The sequence below is a fragment of the Pinus tabuliformis genome, chromosome 8 (genome assembly GCF_031772625.1).
Source record: "Pinus tabuliformis cultivar Carrire ecotype Pingquan chromosome 8, CPIR1, whole genome shotgun sequence".
In the NCBI taxonomy this organism is placed as follows: Eukaryota; Viridiplantae; Streptophyta; class Pinopsida; order Pinales; family Pinaceae; genus Pinus; species Pinus tabuliformis.
Genome location: NC_142294.1, coordinates 686,769,236 through 686,786,998, shown reverse-complemented (window position 1 = coordinate 686,786,998; position 17,763 = coordinate 686,769,236). Strand labels below are relative to the sequence as shown.

The window sequence follows — 17,763 nt, the reverse complement described above, 5'->3', positions numbered from 1 at the left end:
AAGATTTATTGCGTTAGTGTATCCTTGATTGGTGTCATTTATTAAGAATCTCTGCTGCGGTCGGGGATTAAATGGTGGAGACACAGACATTCACGCAGAGAGACAGCCGATTCCAAATCGAAAGAGGCATGGGCAGACTTTATGCTAGCCGTTACAGTTTCGAGCATTGATCGGCGACTCCACTAATACTCTGTTGGATTACCCAGTGTTCTGAGAACGCTCCACTGCTGTTAATATTTCGGCCTGCAACGCTGATTCCGTCATATCTGATTACTACTTCAGCGATCTCATCAACCATCAGCAGCAATCTTCTGAGCTGTGCTGGTTTGGCCTCCAACATCTGAACTAGAAAAGGTATTATCTTTTATCATGGATTTTATGGTGTTAGATAAATTCAGTGGTTTGAATTTTCCCTCATGGAAAGTAAAAATACAACTGCAATTAATGAATAAAAATTTGTGGGGAATAGTGAATGGTTCAGAAGCAGCACCTACAGATGCCAAAGAGTTATTTGAATGGAAAAATAGAGATGACAAAGCTAAGTCTATTATTGGACTTGCTCTTTCTGATTCGCAATTACATCATGTAGATCTTACTAAAACATCAAAGGAAATATGGGAACATTTGGCTCAATTGTTTGGTGTAAAATCTACAAATGCAAAATTTTCCCTAAAGCTGCAATTGTTTAGTCTGAAAATGAATGAGGAGACATCTATGTCCAGTCATATAAATAATTTAATGTCTCTTTTAAGACAATTAAGTGAAGCTGGGACAAAGGTGGAGGATGAAGATGCTAAAGCTGTATTATTAAATAGTCTTCCTTCAAGTTATAGTAATGTTGTTTTTACTTTGAGTCAAATATCTACACAAACATTGCAAGAGACAATTGCAGCACTTCTGGGGGAGGAAAAGCGACTGAAACCAGAGGATGCCGAAGAGAACTCTCATGTAGAAAATGCCTTGTGGACAAAGTCAAGGATGAGAAAGAAAAATGCAAACAAAGGTGACATTGAATGCTACTATTGCAAGAAAACTGGGCATACAGCGTGGAATTGCAGAAGTCGTGCTAGTGATGTGTTAAAAGGGAAAGAATCAGCAAATATAACCACAGATGAATACCAATGGAATTCTGATGATGAAGAGAGTGAATCTATTAAACTTTTTTAATATAACCAGCAGTTCAACTATGTGTCTGATGCCAGTAGTTAAAGATCAAGTAGCAGTAAGGCTCAATATAGATGGTTTTCCAGATAGTATGGTAGTTGCGGATCTAGGGAAGGATCCCTCATTAGTGGTAGACGTGGTGGTTTCCTAATGAGGTTATGCGACAGATTGGGATGCTGTCCAGTAATTGACTTTGGGAGGTCCTTGATTCAGGAGTTGAGGAAGGGAACTCGGGAATCCAACTTGCCAACTACACCTTTCCGAGGGTTATGAGGCAACTTGATGGAGCATCTACTGATAAGCTTGATTATTTTGTTATTTTCATGTAATGTAATCATTAAGGGGGGATGTTGGAATTAATGCTTACATTCCATATTTGAGAAATTGGTTTGTGATGGTTGAGAAATTCTCTCAACCACTCTCTCTAAATTAGGAATAAGTTGGATCTCAAAAACTCTATTTAATAGAGTGATCTGAATGTAATCTGTGTGTGTGAGTGTTTACACATACACCATTTGTACCTGATATATGATTATGCTTCTGTGATTGTGTGATTTTAGCTGTTTTTATCATCAATGAAGTCGAAACCCCACAGACCGTCGAGGCACTTCAGCTCAAGCTAATGGTTATGTTAGGCCCTCGCTGTCTTGAGGTTTGTTTTGCTTTCGGTCAAGAAATTGTTCAAACACTCAGGGCTCCTCATCACTCATATGTATTCACTCAAGATCAATCAAACTCTCATATTTTACTTCTTCCACTCGAACCACATGATCCCATTGCTCATGCATTGGAGGAGTCTTACATTGCAAGCGCTTGTGCGTGACACAAGTTATCTTTGTTTCTTTAGTTTGCTTGCATGTCACAGTCAATAGTGCGCTTATGCTTCAAAGTTGCACATAGTGTCACAAAGCACCATGATAAGTCCACGGACTGCCCGTCATGCACATGCACTCACTTATGTCCTGTGGGCACTTTGAATCACGAAGTGTGGTTGTCTTCATTGTTATATCCTTCTTGCTTGTTGGTTCACACAACTGGGTTGCTCGCAGACCAAGCCTTCACCATCATGGGTCTACCAATGTGTCAATGGATGCATTGGAAGTATCACTTCATGTGATCACGCCCATGTATTGTTAATGTAGGAGTAGGAGTTGTGTTTGCTTTTAGTTGTTTGCTTGCATGCTTGTTTTCTTATGTGCTTTATTTTCTTGCTTGTTTGTTTACTTACTTCACTTTCATTTTTGCTTTTGCTCTTCCTTTGATTTTTTTATTGTTACTTCATTCGCTTGTTTCGTTCATAGGTTAGTTTTGCATGAAACCATGTATGACTCTTGAAGCGAGCTGGGTAAAGTACAAGAGCGCTTGTACAACTGTCACTACTTGGTTGTCTGTCATCCTGCCTCTCTATGATGAGCTTGTTACTTTTAGTCCATGATACGTTGAAGGAAAATATGTATTGTTCAAAGTGAGCCTTGGTGTAAACATAATGCTTGCATGTTAACTAGTGTCACCTTCTCTAGTCGATTGTTTTTGGGTTAACCCTTCTTAGCTCGGTCAAGTAGAGTAAGGTGAGGGGGAAAACCATGATAGGCATGTCAGAGATATAATAAACTACTTCTCTACTAGAACAACCTATTTTTCTCTTAATAAGTCCAGATTCCTCTTCTTCCTTTGAAATGAATAAGTTCTATGCACAGTGAAAATGAAAAAAATGAAAAGTCAAAAAAACAATCAAAATGAAAAATGACTAAGGCAAAAGAAGAGAAAGGATTCCTGCGCAGAGAGGTGATGCAAGTAACTCCACCAAGGTACTGACCAGGCTTGCTGGTAGCGGAGCCATGCTTGTGTTCCTATGCGACTCCATCGGGGTACAGTCCAGGCCTAGTAGCAGTGGAGCAACACCAGATATGAAACTAAGACTCTGACGACTATACTACTTGTGCACCTATATACCCCTCAACCACAATCGAAACAAATGTGTTGCCTTGCCTTCGAATGTGTGTTAATTGACCAAGGGTTTGGCAAATGCTACATCTTACAATCAAGTTAGTGTGAAACGAAGACGACATGAAAACTGAACAATACTTCCAGAGGTGTTAGACTTGCTTTTCATGAACAACGTCCATTGAGAGAACTAGATTTCTACTAGTGTGTCAGCAAGTGTTGTAGCGGCTACAACCACCCTCCAAAATTTTTCCTTAGCTTCATTTTGGAGCCTCCCTTCCCCCCTTCACAATAGCTTGCCTTGCTTCATCAATTTCACAATCTTCAGTGTCTTTCTTGCACAAAGGCAGCCTATCAGTCATAGCTTGATCCATTCCCCTCATAGGTTTTTCACCCTGACTTGGTCCAGTTGTAGGTTGAGCAGCTTCCACTTGAAAATTTTGCATTTTTGGAGGGAAACCATCCTTCCCTCCGGGAATTGCGCAATCCTCTCTGACATCCTACTGGGCTCCAGGATTGTGCAATCTTGCCAGCCAACCCTCCGAGTAGGATTTGCACAAATTTTCCCAACAACAGGTTGTTCAGCCCAAGATTTGTGCAAATTTATGCAGTAGTCAGCTGCTCTACCATAATATTGTGCAAATCTCCTGGGTATCCATCCCAGCTCCCATTAAGAAATGTGCATTTTTCTCCAACAGTCGAGCAGTCTCTTGCATGTGCAGCTAAGTTGACCAATTCGCCTCCAGGACTGAGCAAGATAGGTTTGCATGAAGGGGCTGCTTCTCCCAAGGCAGCATATAAAGGCATCCCTTTCTTCAGGGATCTATGTTTAGCAGTTGGAGATTACATGCAAGGAGAAATTCTGAAACCTCCCACGAAGTCTTACTTCCCCTAGATTCGTGGCATGCGCGTCACAACCTCAATGTTATCAAAACTCATAAGTCAGATGCTGCAGAGCTCATTCCTCACATACACCTTGTAGCTCTAACATTCCACATCACATCTAGGAGCAGTCGGCACATTCAACTCAACTGTTTTGGGGTAAGCCCGTTTCCCATGCCTTATGCTGCATTTCTGTCGCTTTTTGTGTTTTTGCTTGTGTGAGTAGTGTTTGCTTGATTTCTTTGAATGCCTGTTATCGTTTACATGTATGCTAGCTTTTCCTAACTTTCTTTCAGTTTTTGTTTCTATCTCACTGCTATCGCATGCATGAAATTGTTTTGCACGGTTGTTCACCCAACTAGCGAACTACCTCACCCACATGCATTTTGATCTGTTTGATGAATCTTTCATTCATGTTTTTCATGCACTATTAATCACTTCTACTATCACTTAGTGTCGCCATGCATTTACTAACTTACTTGCTTTTAGTTTCCCGTTCGCGAGTCGGGTCAACCTTGGCTCGGGCTCTGCCTTCACCAAGGCTGCATTTCATAATTTGGGAAAGGAAGGCTCGCCTTCCTCTCCAGATTTGCCCATTCCTACCTAGCACTGGCCGTTAGTAATTTTTTGCGCATTTCTAGAGGACAATGGCTACTTAACCTAAGAAATTTCGCAAATCTATGCCTAGGCTAGAAGTCCTTCCCAGCTCGAATTACGCATTGTGCAATCCCAGCATTCAACAGCTAGAACAGACTATGCATTGCATAGTTCTAGCAATTAGTCAGTCTCCAATCAGATCAGACTGTGCCTTTTGTAGTCTTGGTAGTCGGTCTCCTGACCTCCCGGCCAAAATTACATAACCTTCATTATCATGCACCCAAGTATGTTGCAAGTCAGTTCTCATGTTCATTTTGGTTTTCAACTAACAGATTGATTTCCATGAGTGTTTCCATGTCTTCAGGTATCCAAGTTTTTCATCTTCCTCTTAGTAATATTGTTATAGACATTTTTGTGCCTTACAGCTCTAAGCATGAAATGTCCATAAACCAAGGGCTCCTAAGTCCCTAAAAGTGTTGTTCCAACCCCTAAAGGAACAAGGTCAACAAATTACAGCTTCTCCCAGAAGTTCTCCACCAGAAACTGCTCAGAATAAGTCAAATCAGGATCATTTCAGCTGCTCCACTAGCCAAGTGCGTTGTATAGCACCTAAATCCACTAGCTAGGTGCATTGCAATGCACCTAAATGCACTACCAGGGTGTGTTGAGCGGGAAATGACAAATGGCAGTATCATTTTGCGAGGTGGAGAGACAATGGAAGCTTCCAGAATCTTCTCCAATGACACTTGCCTCACTGAATTCGACCAAGGATGAGTAAGAGGCTTTCAGTCTCCAAGTGGAAGAAAGAACTGACAGAGAGAAGCCACTAATCAAATCATGAGCTGACTATCCTCCTTGCATACATCTATATATGGATCCCTCATCCCAGAGATCCAGAGGCTGGTATTTTGCACATTGTAAGGAATTGTTGTTGGTTTTGAGATATAAATCAGAGGATTGGGTGATCTATGCTTTGTTGGGGGTGAAGAAGGGACTTCTTTGCTGGGAGGTTGATGTTGGGTCAGGAATCATCGGTTGTAACTCCTCCTAGATCTTTTTGTATATCAATAAAAACTATTTGAGTTTCTTCTCCATGCTTTTGTATCATTGATGCTTGTTACATTTGTATGGTTAACTTAAATCTGATCCTAAGTTATTTATGAACATAAACCCATGTCTTTGTATAGTTTCTTTTTTCTGTGATCTTGCAGGTACTTGGTGAAGCTGGGCAAGTAAGGGAGCAGGTAGCTGGAAGCTGTCAAAGAGGAGAGAGATTGGATCGAAGGACTAGCGCAAGACACAGGTTGGTTCATCCTATTCCTCTTTGTTTATAGTTCATAAAGAAGAATACAAAAGTAGTTTTCTCTGTTTGTTTCTAAGGTAGTTGTCACACCTTAGTGGGATAGAGTAGTTCTAAATAGACACTTTTCCCGATAACAAAATGGTGACTCCGTTGGGGATCGTGTCTAATTAGTTTGTGTGTGTTTCTCTTGTTGTTTATTTCATAAACTTATAAGTAGCAATCGAACTGCATTTGCCATTAACAAATGCAAAGTAGACATCTCTTGCTTCAATCCATTCACTGGATCTGTTTATGATTTGAACAGCTGATACATAGACTAACTGATTGCCCTTGTGATAGCTCTTAGACCCCACTTTAGATCCACCTCTGATTGTGCATTACTGATTGCTTTTACTCGGCCAAAAACCAAAGATTAAACTGCAAACCGTGACCCAGAACCTAGATAGAATTCTCGTTTCTGCCCCAGCGCAGGCTCTATGAAGAGGTTCTACATTTCAACGCACTTCCCGAGAGGGCTACCTGCGCTGCAATGCAGTTTCTCTGTGTAACAGGTGCGCTGATCAGCCTAGCCCTATGCAGCTAAGGTTCTTTGCTTCATTTTTTCAGTTTTGCCTCTGATTTTTGCAGCCTGTGATCAGTATATGACTGTTTCAGACCCCTTTTCCTTACTGATATTCTGCCTCAATTGTACAAAAGAAATGTAGATGTTTTTATGTGTTTGTTGAGTCATTTACAGTTTTCCATTGCAAAAGTATAATAGTCGTACTGTCGTCCTTTGATTTAGATCTGTCGCAAGTGTCGATTTTGATCATAGGAGAAAGTTTATTTGTTGTTGATAGTCGATTATGCTTTTACTTTTGCCTTTGGTTTGAATTTGTGACTTTCTAGTGTCGAAACAATTATTTATTTCAAAATCATAAAGTGTCGTAATCATCTCTACCTTTTGATTTCGAAAAGAAGCTTGTTTGTGTTTGTCACTTGAAAACAAATTCAGATTTGTACATCAACTTTCTTTTTAGGCATCAATATTAAGAAAGTGAAAAACAAATACATGCATGTGCATTTGCATATTGATAGTCTGTTTGGCTTGATTTAGGAAAGTTCATTTACAGTGTGCTCTTTTCTCTTTGCGAAAATATTGTGTCTTTCTTTTCCCCTAGTAGCTAGGATTTTCATTGCTGAAAAGAGATAAAAGTTTGTTTATCATCTTTAGATTGCATTTTAGGAATTACATCTACATCTCGTGGTGAACCCAAAAGGAAAACTTCATAAGAAAGATCAACTTAAAATAAATTCAATGAACCTAACAACGCTTTGGAACTTAACGCACAACATTTAGAGGTCTAGGCTAGAGACGTATTCCGGCGTCGTAAAGCCCGGTAACTGTTGTCCTCACTGATGGTTGGGTGATTCCTCCACTTTGAGACGATAAGTGCCAGTATGGACTTGTGCTCCCACGTACCATCGAGTATATATTGGCAGACCCCTATAGGCTTAAATCCTTTATCCATAGGAAGCCGTGTCGGCCGCCCTACTGATTGCAATGCACTGAACACAGCATTTGGGAAGATTGACTGCTGTACCATAAAAAGTATTCTGCAGTTTTGCGATTGGTTTGGTACTCCCTTTACCTAGACCTCCAGAGCAGTCCCTTTCGTTCCTTTTCAAACTCTTTAACGGAAAAGGTCCATCTGAGCTCTTGTCACTTCAGGCTCATTAAAAATCGAAGGAGACTAGAGTCATATTTTGTTTTTTTCTCGACTCTTAAAAACTGAAAAAACAAGCTGTGTCAAAGCATCTAAAATTTATTTTAATCGAAATAACATCACTGTTCCGTCGTTGGTCTTATAAGTTAGTCTCCCTTCATCGCAAGTTCTTGTAGAATCGCTAGGAAATCTTTTGGATAGACTAGATATGTCTGAACAGCCATCGACATCCAGGACTGTGTCGTCTGACATAGCAGTAGCTGAGTCTCCTACTGCTACTCCAACGATGTTCGCCGATATACCATCTGTCCCGGCAAGTTATCAACAACAAGCCGGAGTCCAATCAGGGACTACTTCAACGACATGGTTAGATCCTATTTCTTCATCCGGATTATCATCCAATATTTCTTATGTTGAAACTCAACAAATTGATCCAATGTGTCTTCAAAGGCCAATCTACCCTTTAAGTACTGGATTGCCACCATATGGAGGGCAGTATGCCTTTTCATTGTTCCCTCCCAGAGAACAACCATATGGGAGTTTACAACAAAGTTCAGGTCAAACTGGAATTACATCCAGTGGTTGGGTACCAATATTGCCTCAACAACCAAGGGTTGTATATTCAATGCAACCAGTCCACCCTGTGTCGGATATTCCCACTATATTGCTATGGTGACTGCATCGCAAGTACAAGCGCTACCTGTTGTATGTCAACCCCAAGTTTCTCAGGTTGCAATACAACAACCTCTTGTCTCAACGACTCAATCACAACCTCAGGTTAGTGACTCCTTATCTGGAGTGACTCAGGCTCAAACAAGTACTGTGACTCCTCATCTTGGTCAATCATCCAGTATTGGACAACAACAAATGGTCCAACAACCAGGGTTGGTTCAATCTCAACAACCGCAATTCCAGCAATCATATCAAGGACGTGAGCAACAAGTCTTTGTAAGTAATGGTCAACTGCATTTCCAAAGTGGTTATCAACAACCATACTATAATGGTTATGCCCGTCAACCTTGTCAAAGCTGCGAGCATCAAATACATTATGCTGGTATGCAAAGACCCATTGCTCAGGCGATTCCATCTTATCCTTGGTATGCTTCGCCTAACCTGAATCAACAGTTGCCCTTTGTAGCAACTCTAGAATTACCAGATCTAAACCGGCTGACGAATGATCCAATTGCTTATGCCCCTTGGTGGCCAGCGATTCCGCATAAACTTTCGTCAGATATTCCTAAATTTAATGGAAATCCGGGAGAAGACTCGTCGAATCATGTGATGACATTTCATCTGTGGTTTTCATCAAACACCCTAAACGATGATTCGATTAGGCTTCGCCTTTTCCAGAGGACGTTAACTGGTCCGGCAGCAAAATGGTATATTGAATTACCTAGAGCTTCGTTTGACAACTTCAGTACCCTAGCCACAACCTTTTTAACCCATTTTCAATTACCAATAAGGTACGAAACGAGAACAGAACTCCTTACCAACTTCAAACAAACGACGGCCACTCACATATCTGATCATATACATGAGTGGCGACGTCGTCGTAGAATGGTAAAAACGTATGTTCCTAATCAGCTCTTAGCTGAATGGTTTATCAAGTCATTACTACCTTCCATCACGGAAGATGTGGCAAAAGGGGGAGTCGTCATAGAAGAGCAAGTTATCACTCGTGCGCAATATTTGGACTTGATTTACACTCAGTCCAACACACTCTATGATAAAATACCTGACACCCCTAGACTGGAATTCTCAGTTCCTCCTCCTCCTAAATCAAACAATGACTATCATGCTGGCGATGGCGTTATTGGCGCAACAGACACGAAATCGACAAAGGCTACATCTAAAAAGGCCCGTAAGATTTCTAGTCAAAATGCAAATGAGGAACTTCTTGCCTCGGAAGTAAATACCGTGTCGACCGACAAGGGCAAACAACTGAAGCAACCAGGGGGCAAGAAGAAAAAGAAAGGGAGAAAAAGGAAGCAGGATGAGTCATCTCCTGGAAAACCTTCTGCAAACCCTTCTGGGCAAAGGAAACCCCCTATGGGGTGTCATATATGCGATGAGGACCATCAGACGAGAGATTGTCCACATAAAGCTGAAGTTAAGAAACTCTTTAAGAGTTCAAAGACCTCAGCAGTATTGACTGATCCGTTTCCAAACCCAGGAACCAAACTGGTTGCTAATCAAAATGCTTCCCGATCCCAAGTGCTTATGTTGTCTATCTCAAAGCAGCAAAATGATGCTTTGACAAGGAATAAAGATTACGGGAATCCACAGCTGTCGAACAACAAGGATAAAGATCAACCTAGTAGTTCGACAACAACTTCGACCGAAGTTGTGCCACCCATCATTACTGTACTGATGATAAAGTCGACAAATGGAGTAGTACACAAATTGACATTTAATCCTCGTGCAAAAATAGCACAGAATTATAATATAATAGGGGACCTGGCCCAATCGCCGTCCGCTATGTCGACACTTGAGGTACCGCAAAATTGCCTCTCCCAAGAGCAAGCTTTATTATCAGCAATAGGTGGGATTGACCCAATGGATTCCAATCTTGTGGCCTTTGAGCATAAAGGCTATGACCCTCAGTTACCAGCTCAACTAGCTTTCCTTATTCAAGTGAAAGCCCTCAACAAAACTGTTCATCGAACAATTATTGATGAGGGAGCATCTACATGCATTATGTCGATGAGTTGCTGGAAAACTTTAGGATCTCCAACCTTATCACGATCTTCGATGACATTAAAAGCATTCAACGGAAGGACATATACCCCATATGGTATCCTAAGTAACTTGAAAGTTGAACTAGTAGGGAAAACAGTAGAAATTGATGTTGAAGTAATCGACGGAAACCTTGATTACAACATCCTACTGGGAAGGCCCTGTATATATGCCATGGCCGCAGTTGTGTCGACCTACTTCAGGAAGATTGCATTTCCCTTCCAAGGAGGAATTACAATCGTCGACCAACAAACATTTCTCCCCAATAGTTCACAAGTTACGGGAAGCATTCCAATGATCCATGGAAGCAATCATTCGCTCCAAAATATCGGAGTAGGTCTCCTAAAAGACCCTGCCTTAATGGGTACTTTTTCCCTACCGCCTCCGAGTAATCTGGCAGAAGTGGCCACAGTGGAATATGAAATCTTCTATATCTAATGGATTTGGATTCCGAGGATGGTTCTTATCTGTGTCAACCTCATTAAAAAATGAAACAAATCCCCTTTCCAAATCTCAAAGGTAAACCTTCATTCCAACCACCGAGTTGAATGCAATGAAGCTTGGGGGGCATGCACCTCGATTTGCGTTATTATGCTGGGGGCATGCAAACTTATCACGAGCAGTGTTACTGTAGGGTTCAAGCTCGTTAAAAAATAAACCCACCATGAGCAGTGTTACCGCAGGGTTCAAGCTCGTTAAAAAATAAACCCACCTCGAGCAGTTTTAGCACATAGTTCAAGCTCGTTAAAAAATAAACATAAGACATGAGCAAATGTTTCCACCCGCATTTAAGCTCGTTAAAAAATGAACTATTCCCTGGTAAATAACCACCGTGAATGTAGCACTTCAGCCATTAAAGCCTTGGTCGTGTTTGCACCATCACCTCCACTTTTCCGTTGGCCGATCATTCACCTCCATTTGATTGTTTACCCATTTTGAGGAACAGCTACGAAGAGTGATTTCACTAGCCATCCTTGTGACACTGCCGTGATTGGGAAATTCCAAACCTTACCTGGAATCAGCTGCTACCCATTTTATCACTCGTTCCTCAAAAGTCGAGTATTCTTTAAGCTCTTTTCTGACTCGTAAAATATGAAAAGATTGCCGAGTTCTGGCCTTCCAGCTCGTTAAAGCGACAGGAAGTGCTATCCCTCCTCTAGATTTTAATCTTTTTGGACCTGAGGGATTATCGCACAAAAAGATCGAGCACTTGTTTTGTTCGGCTCGTTAAAGCTAATCGAAAATTCATCCCTTCTGTATTGTTTTATACTTTTTCGGACTTAAGGGATTAGATGACGAAAAAGGAATTTTGGAGTTACCTTTACATATCTTTTCAGACTCTCTAAAAATGAAAAGGACCGAGTTGTCTTTGTCGTTAAACTCGTTAAAAAGATTAATAGCGACAAACTTGTCTTTAGACGAGAACGAGTTTCACTATCGCTAGGCTCGTTAAAACATAGCGATGGGTTTGCTCGAAGGGAAAATTATAGAACAAGCATATGTTATCCTCCTCAAGCTTGACAAAAATAAAGAGGTACTGGTCAGCAGTGACTGGGGAAAAATTGGGAAGAAAACTCAAAGAATCTTTATTGGTAGCAAGTCGCTCTTGAACATGACACTTCCGCTCCGTGCCCGAGTCGGGTTGGGTTGTTTCATTCACCGGTCACATCGCAATGGTCTCGCCATACCATCCACATTTGGGGTTAATGCTACCAATCCATCACATAAGTGTCGCCGACATGTTCAAGAGAAGTCATCCAGAAAGGCCACCTGTGTCCCGCCCACTACCATACATTATACTCCATCCTTTCATGACCGCCACCCTAAACCATATATCATCAGACCGTTTTCACCTCCATCAAAATCATTTGCTCTATTCCATGTCATTGATGTGGGATTCATTAAGGCCCTCCTATGACGGATCACTTCTTGTCAACATCAGCTCATTATCCAAGAAGGTGATCTAGGAACACCCCATTCAGTACTTTGAAGCTTGCATGCCTCAATGGCAAGTTTCTCACTTCCGGCGACAGGTATACATCAATGACCTTCGACCGAAAGATTTTGCGTGGTGTTCGACACCAAGTCCTTTATTCACACCACGTGAATTGTACTGCAGTACCTTGAGGATCATTATCATTATCGGTGATTCCTCTCGTGCTTGTTAACAATTTACATCATTGACTGGTAATCAAGCGATGTCTTTCCATGTTTGACTTCAAAACATTTTTCACATGGATCGACTTGTACTTCGAGTGAAGATCGGACGAGATTGAAGACCCCGGATCTAGTTTCATCCATCCGGGCTGCGATATATGTTCAGGAAAATAAATACATTGAAATGTACAGCATTGCAGCCAAAAGGATGATGGCTCTATCAGAATCATCAGTCTACCATCAGACGATTGTCTGTCCTATGTACATGAAAATGAATTTATAAAGCTGAGCATGGGAATGCCTTCCTCAGCTAGATCATGAAAACAGTATGAAGATAATGTATTGTATTGTATCTTATTACAGGTCTCCTCCCAGCATTGAAAGAACTTCGGATCCTCCTAATAAAGCATTTCACCCGATAAACGGCCTCATACTTTAGGGGGCAACTGTTATAGACATTTTTGTGCCTTACAGCTCTAAGCATGAAATGTCCATAAACCAAGGGCTCCTAAGTCCCTAAAAGTGTTGTTCCAACCCCTAAAGGAACAAGGTCAACAAATTACAGCTTCTCCCCGAAGTTCTCCACCAGAAACTGCTCATAATAAGTCAAATCAGGATCATTTCAGCTGCTCCACTAGCCAAGTGCATTGCATAGCACCTAAATCCACTAGCTAGGTGCGTTGCAATGCACCTAAATGCACTACCAGGGTGCGTTGAGCAGGAAATGACAAATGGCAGTATCATTTCGCGAGGTGGAGAGACAATGGAAGCTTCCAGAATCTTCTCCAATGACACTTGCCTCACTGAATTCGACCAAGGATGAGTAAGAGGCTTTCAGTCTCCAAGTGGAAGAAAGAACTGACAGAGAGAAGCCACTAATCAAATCATGAGTTGACTCATCCTCCTTGCATACATCTATATATGGATCCCTCATCCTAGAGATCCATAGGCTGGAATTTTGCACATTGTAAGGAATTGCTGTTGGTTTTGTGATATAAATCAGAGGATTGGGTGATCTATGCTTTGTTGGGGGTGAAGAAGGGACTTCTTTGCTGGGAGGTTGATGCTGGGTCAGGAATCATCGGTTGTAACTCCTCCTGGATCTTCTTGTATATCAATAAAAACTATTTGAGTTTCTTCTCAATGCTTTTGTATCATTGATGCTTGTTACATTTGTATGGTTAACTTAAATCTGATCCTAAGTTATTTATGAACATAAACCCATGTCTTTGTATAATTTCTTTCTTCTGTGATCTTGCAGGTACTTGGTGAAGCTGGGCAAGTAAGGGAGCAGGTAGCTGGAAGCTGTCAAAGAGGAGAGAGATTGGATCGAAGGACTAGCGCAAGACACAGGTTGGTTCATCCTATTCCTCTTTGTTTATAGTTCATAAAGAAGAATACAAAAGTAGTTTTCTCTATTTGTTTCTAAGGTAGCTGTCACACCTTAGTGGGATAGAGTCGTTCTAAATAGACACTTTTCCCAATAACAAATATAGGTACAATGGTTTTTGGGAGAACAGAGACGAAGACATCGTTCAGGGCATGCTTGGGGATGTAATCGATCAAGTGTCTATGAGCTTTCCTACTCACGAAGACATCAAGTTGTTCGTAGACAAGGACGTCAAGCAACAACATCACACCAAGCAGCATCATGAACAACAGCTAAAGGTAGCATATCGAATGCAGCAGACACAACAAATGCAGTGAATGCAAGAGGAAGGTTGTTGACAAAACAGATGCGGAACAAAGTTGCAAGATTAAGTAGATCCAGTGATAATGAAAGCAACTTTGGAGACTCACGGTATGAGGTGATGGTGCGACATGAAGGTCGTTTGACTACAGAGAATGGAATGAAGAAGGAGTTTCATGTGCCAAAGAAGCAACTCAAGGAAGAACATGAAGCTGCACAGACATATGAATGAGTTGAAGTAGGATCAGGAACAACAGTGGGCACAACATGCACTCATGGATGAAACTGTGCATGTATAGGTTAAAGATGCATCCCAGAAGCTGACATGGATTAGACATGGTGAACAGTGTTGTTGATTGCATGCAAGGGATTCAGTAACATGCATGTCGTTGAGCACATGCATGCAACCCAGCCCATTCAACACACTCACCAAGGCGAAGACAAGAAGCAAGTCCAACTGGTGTTGAACATGTACTTCGTCAAGTTGATGTGCATGAACAACAACCACATGCTTGAAGATCAACGTGGACACTATGCATCAGTGTGTTTCTGGTTCAGCCGCACCTAAAAATACCATGAACATGTTAGCAGAAGAGTTGGATGAAAGGGCTGAACCAATGCGTTGGTTACAACGGAGGCAAGAGTTCGCTTTAGCAACATGTCACCATGAGGTGCATGCACACCATCATGGACGACCAAGCTTGGCATCAACTCACCACCTTCACCATCATGGACATGTCAAAGAGTTGATCTCATGTTAGTAGACCAAGTATCAGTGATGTCTTGCAAAGCTTTCCCAACCCATGTTGTCTCACATGAGTACATGTGCATTGTAATGATGAGTCATGTCAAGTGTAAGTCAAGTGTCAATAATTGGATGTAACAGTCATAGAGTAGGTGAAGAGTCATGAGGGTAGTTGAACTGTCATAAGGGGAATGTCAAGGGTCACCCCACCCTTTGCTATAAATAGTCCCTCATAACTCATTGTATAGGATTTTGGTCATCCAAGCTTCTACTAAGACTATTTTGAAGAAGGCTTGGACAATATTGTAATGCACCTTAGCTTCTCCACTGCACGAAGCTAGTATATCTCTTTGGAGGAGCACTTATTTATATAATAAGAGCCAGCACATTTTCATGCATATGTGTTTATTCTAGTTGGACTGCTCCAGTTGCTTTAATGATATGTGTTGTTTAACTTACGTACTTGTGTATGAACTGATTCACATGCAATTATTTGAATCTTGTTGTTAATGTGTTGCATATGTTCTTAATGTTGTCATCCTCCATGTCGACTGCTCTGTTGGACATCAGACATACCTTTCACTGGAACCTTTCTATAACAACCATCACCCTCATCTCAAACTGATCCATGAGTGTTATACGTGTTATGTTACCTTGTGTGACGTGACTGTCACATCCAAGTGGACTGCTCCACCGGAAGTTGTGCATGTCCTTTGTGTTGTATGTTACTAGTCGAGTTGGGACTTATCCCTTTCAACCTGGAACTCAAATTCACCTCCTTCCCCCTTCGAAGTGTTGGAACCTCTCATACACCTTCCTTGACTCACTGTATCAGTCACACCCTTGTTGTTGATAGATTTATTCTACTTGCTTCTATGTGACACCGCAGTTAAGGCATTACCTTATCACCCACTGTTGGGACTCCTACACCAAACAGTCTAAGGTGTAATTGGGACTTATTACCAGGGAGATCCCCTTGAAATGTTGGCAGATCCAGCACTGTCAACAAAACCTTTCTTAAATGTGTTGTTGGTTTAACCACCACTTTGGATTTCTTGATAACTTACATTCTAGCTTGTGATGCATCTTCTCTCATGTGTTCCCTTCCATGCCACATACTATTACAAGTTTCCAAGGGGTGCACTCACCTCACCCTCAGTGTGTTAGAACCTCTCATGCACCTTCCTTGAATTACTGTAGTTGTCACACCCTTGCTACCAACAGGGAGATCTTACTTGCCTCTATGTGAAATCATTGTCAAGGCATTACTGTACAACCCACTGATGCGACTCATACACCAAACGATTTGAGATTTGATTGGGACTTCTTACCGGGAAGATCCCCTAACATGTTGGCAGTTCCAACACTGTCAACAATGTGGTAGCAACGAAATAGGTACAGGGTTGTTTCAACTTGAATTTACTGAAAGAAGAGTGGTGGGAGGTAGTGTAGAAAGAAAATGAGTTCATAATAGATATAAAGAGTCTGCCCTATTTATCTTTACGGACTCCACCAAACCTTTGCAACCCAAGGTTACATCTGGTTGCTATGTTAAAGTGAATTTTAATCATATCATCCTTAGGATATGATGCAGTTACATATGGTGTCGCATGTAGGGATATGCAAGTAAGAAGTGTCCAAACTATCCCTAAGGTTGGTAGTGTGCAAGAAGCACCCAAAAGAGTGGTGTGAATATGAGAATGGAGAAGCTAGAATGTTTTGGATTCTCTCAAAGCCATTAGTGGGAATTTCAAAGCATTTCATTTCTTCTCTAAAGCCAATGCGTATGGGTCGCCTGAAACTTGAAGGTAGTTCTTATGTAATCATGGTTGTAAATTTGTAATCCACAATATGCTTTCTTTTTTTTACGAAGTACAATAGATATATACACTTGGTTGTGAGTTCATATGTTACTGTGTCACTTTCTTAGATCAAATTATAGTGTATCGTGTGGATTATGAACTGAGGACAATGTTGCATAGGGGCAACTATCCTACTTCTGGGATGCATCATTTGGATTTTCACATCCTTGGGGTTTGCAAGGGGAAATTCCCTATTTTGAATGACACATCTTTGAGGATGTGTGATCCTCTCCCAAATTGTCTAAAAGTTTCCTTCTATGGGATGTTTGGGAGACATCTTATGATGGTTCTGGGTATTTATCTCAAATCCTCTAGATGGTTCTTGTCAAAAATAGGGAGTTTTGCGAGATTTGTTAGGATGGTTTTGAGGACATTTGAATACCCACTATAGAAAATAATGCCCATTTGGTTCCAATTATCAAATAAAAATATTAACCAAGTGGTTCTACATTCAAACCTAGACAAAGGTTATCTATGCATTGCATGCATGAATACTATGTAGTATGTTTTTATAAAGAAGACTAATTTCCTTCATAGTTTTGACTCCCATGTTTGGTAGGTTTGTGTATCCTATATCAACTCTTGATTTTGGGAGGGTTATAACATCTATGTAGAAAATATCTTTAATATCTATTATCTAATACTTGTTACTTTTTTTTGAGTTACATTAGATCTATTATCTATGGTAGTTACTTTTATTGACTTATATTATAAAACTATGTTCTAGAATCTTTGTTTTTAAATTTTATATTTCTTTAAAATTTTACTTTTTAAAAATATTTTTTGTTGTCCCATTGAAATTTGGATTAACTTCTAGCCATCCTTGAAACCATTCCCCTCACCCCCATCCCTGCAACACCATGAAAAATAGACAAGTTGTTCATAAGTTATAGGATTTGGTATGAAATTTATTAATTTCTTCGAAAATCAGAGATTTGCCCTTTTCTCCCACTTATCATTTGAAAGTTGGCATCATT

At 40.8% G+C, this 17,763-nt stretch overlaps 1 pseudogene; it reads left to right on the top strand.

Moving 5' to 3' along the window:
* Positions 1-1,186: 1,186 nt before the first annotated feature.
* Positions 1,187-17,763, top strand: part of LOC149237448 (uncharacterized) — a 32,176-nt pseudogene continuing 15,599 nt past the window's right edge.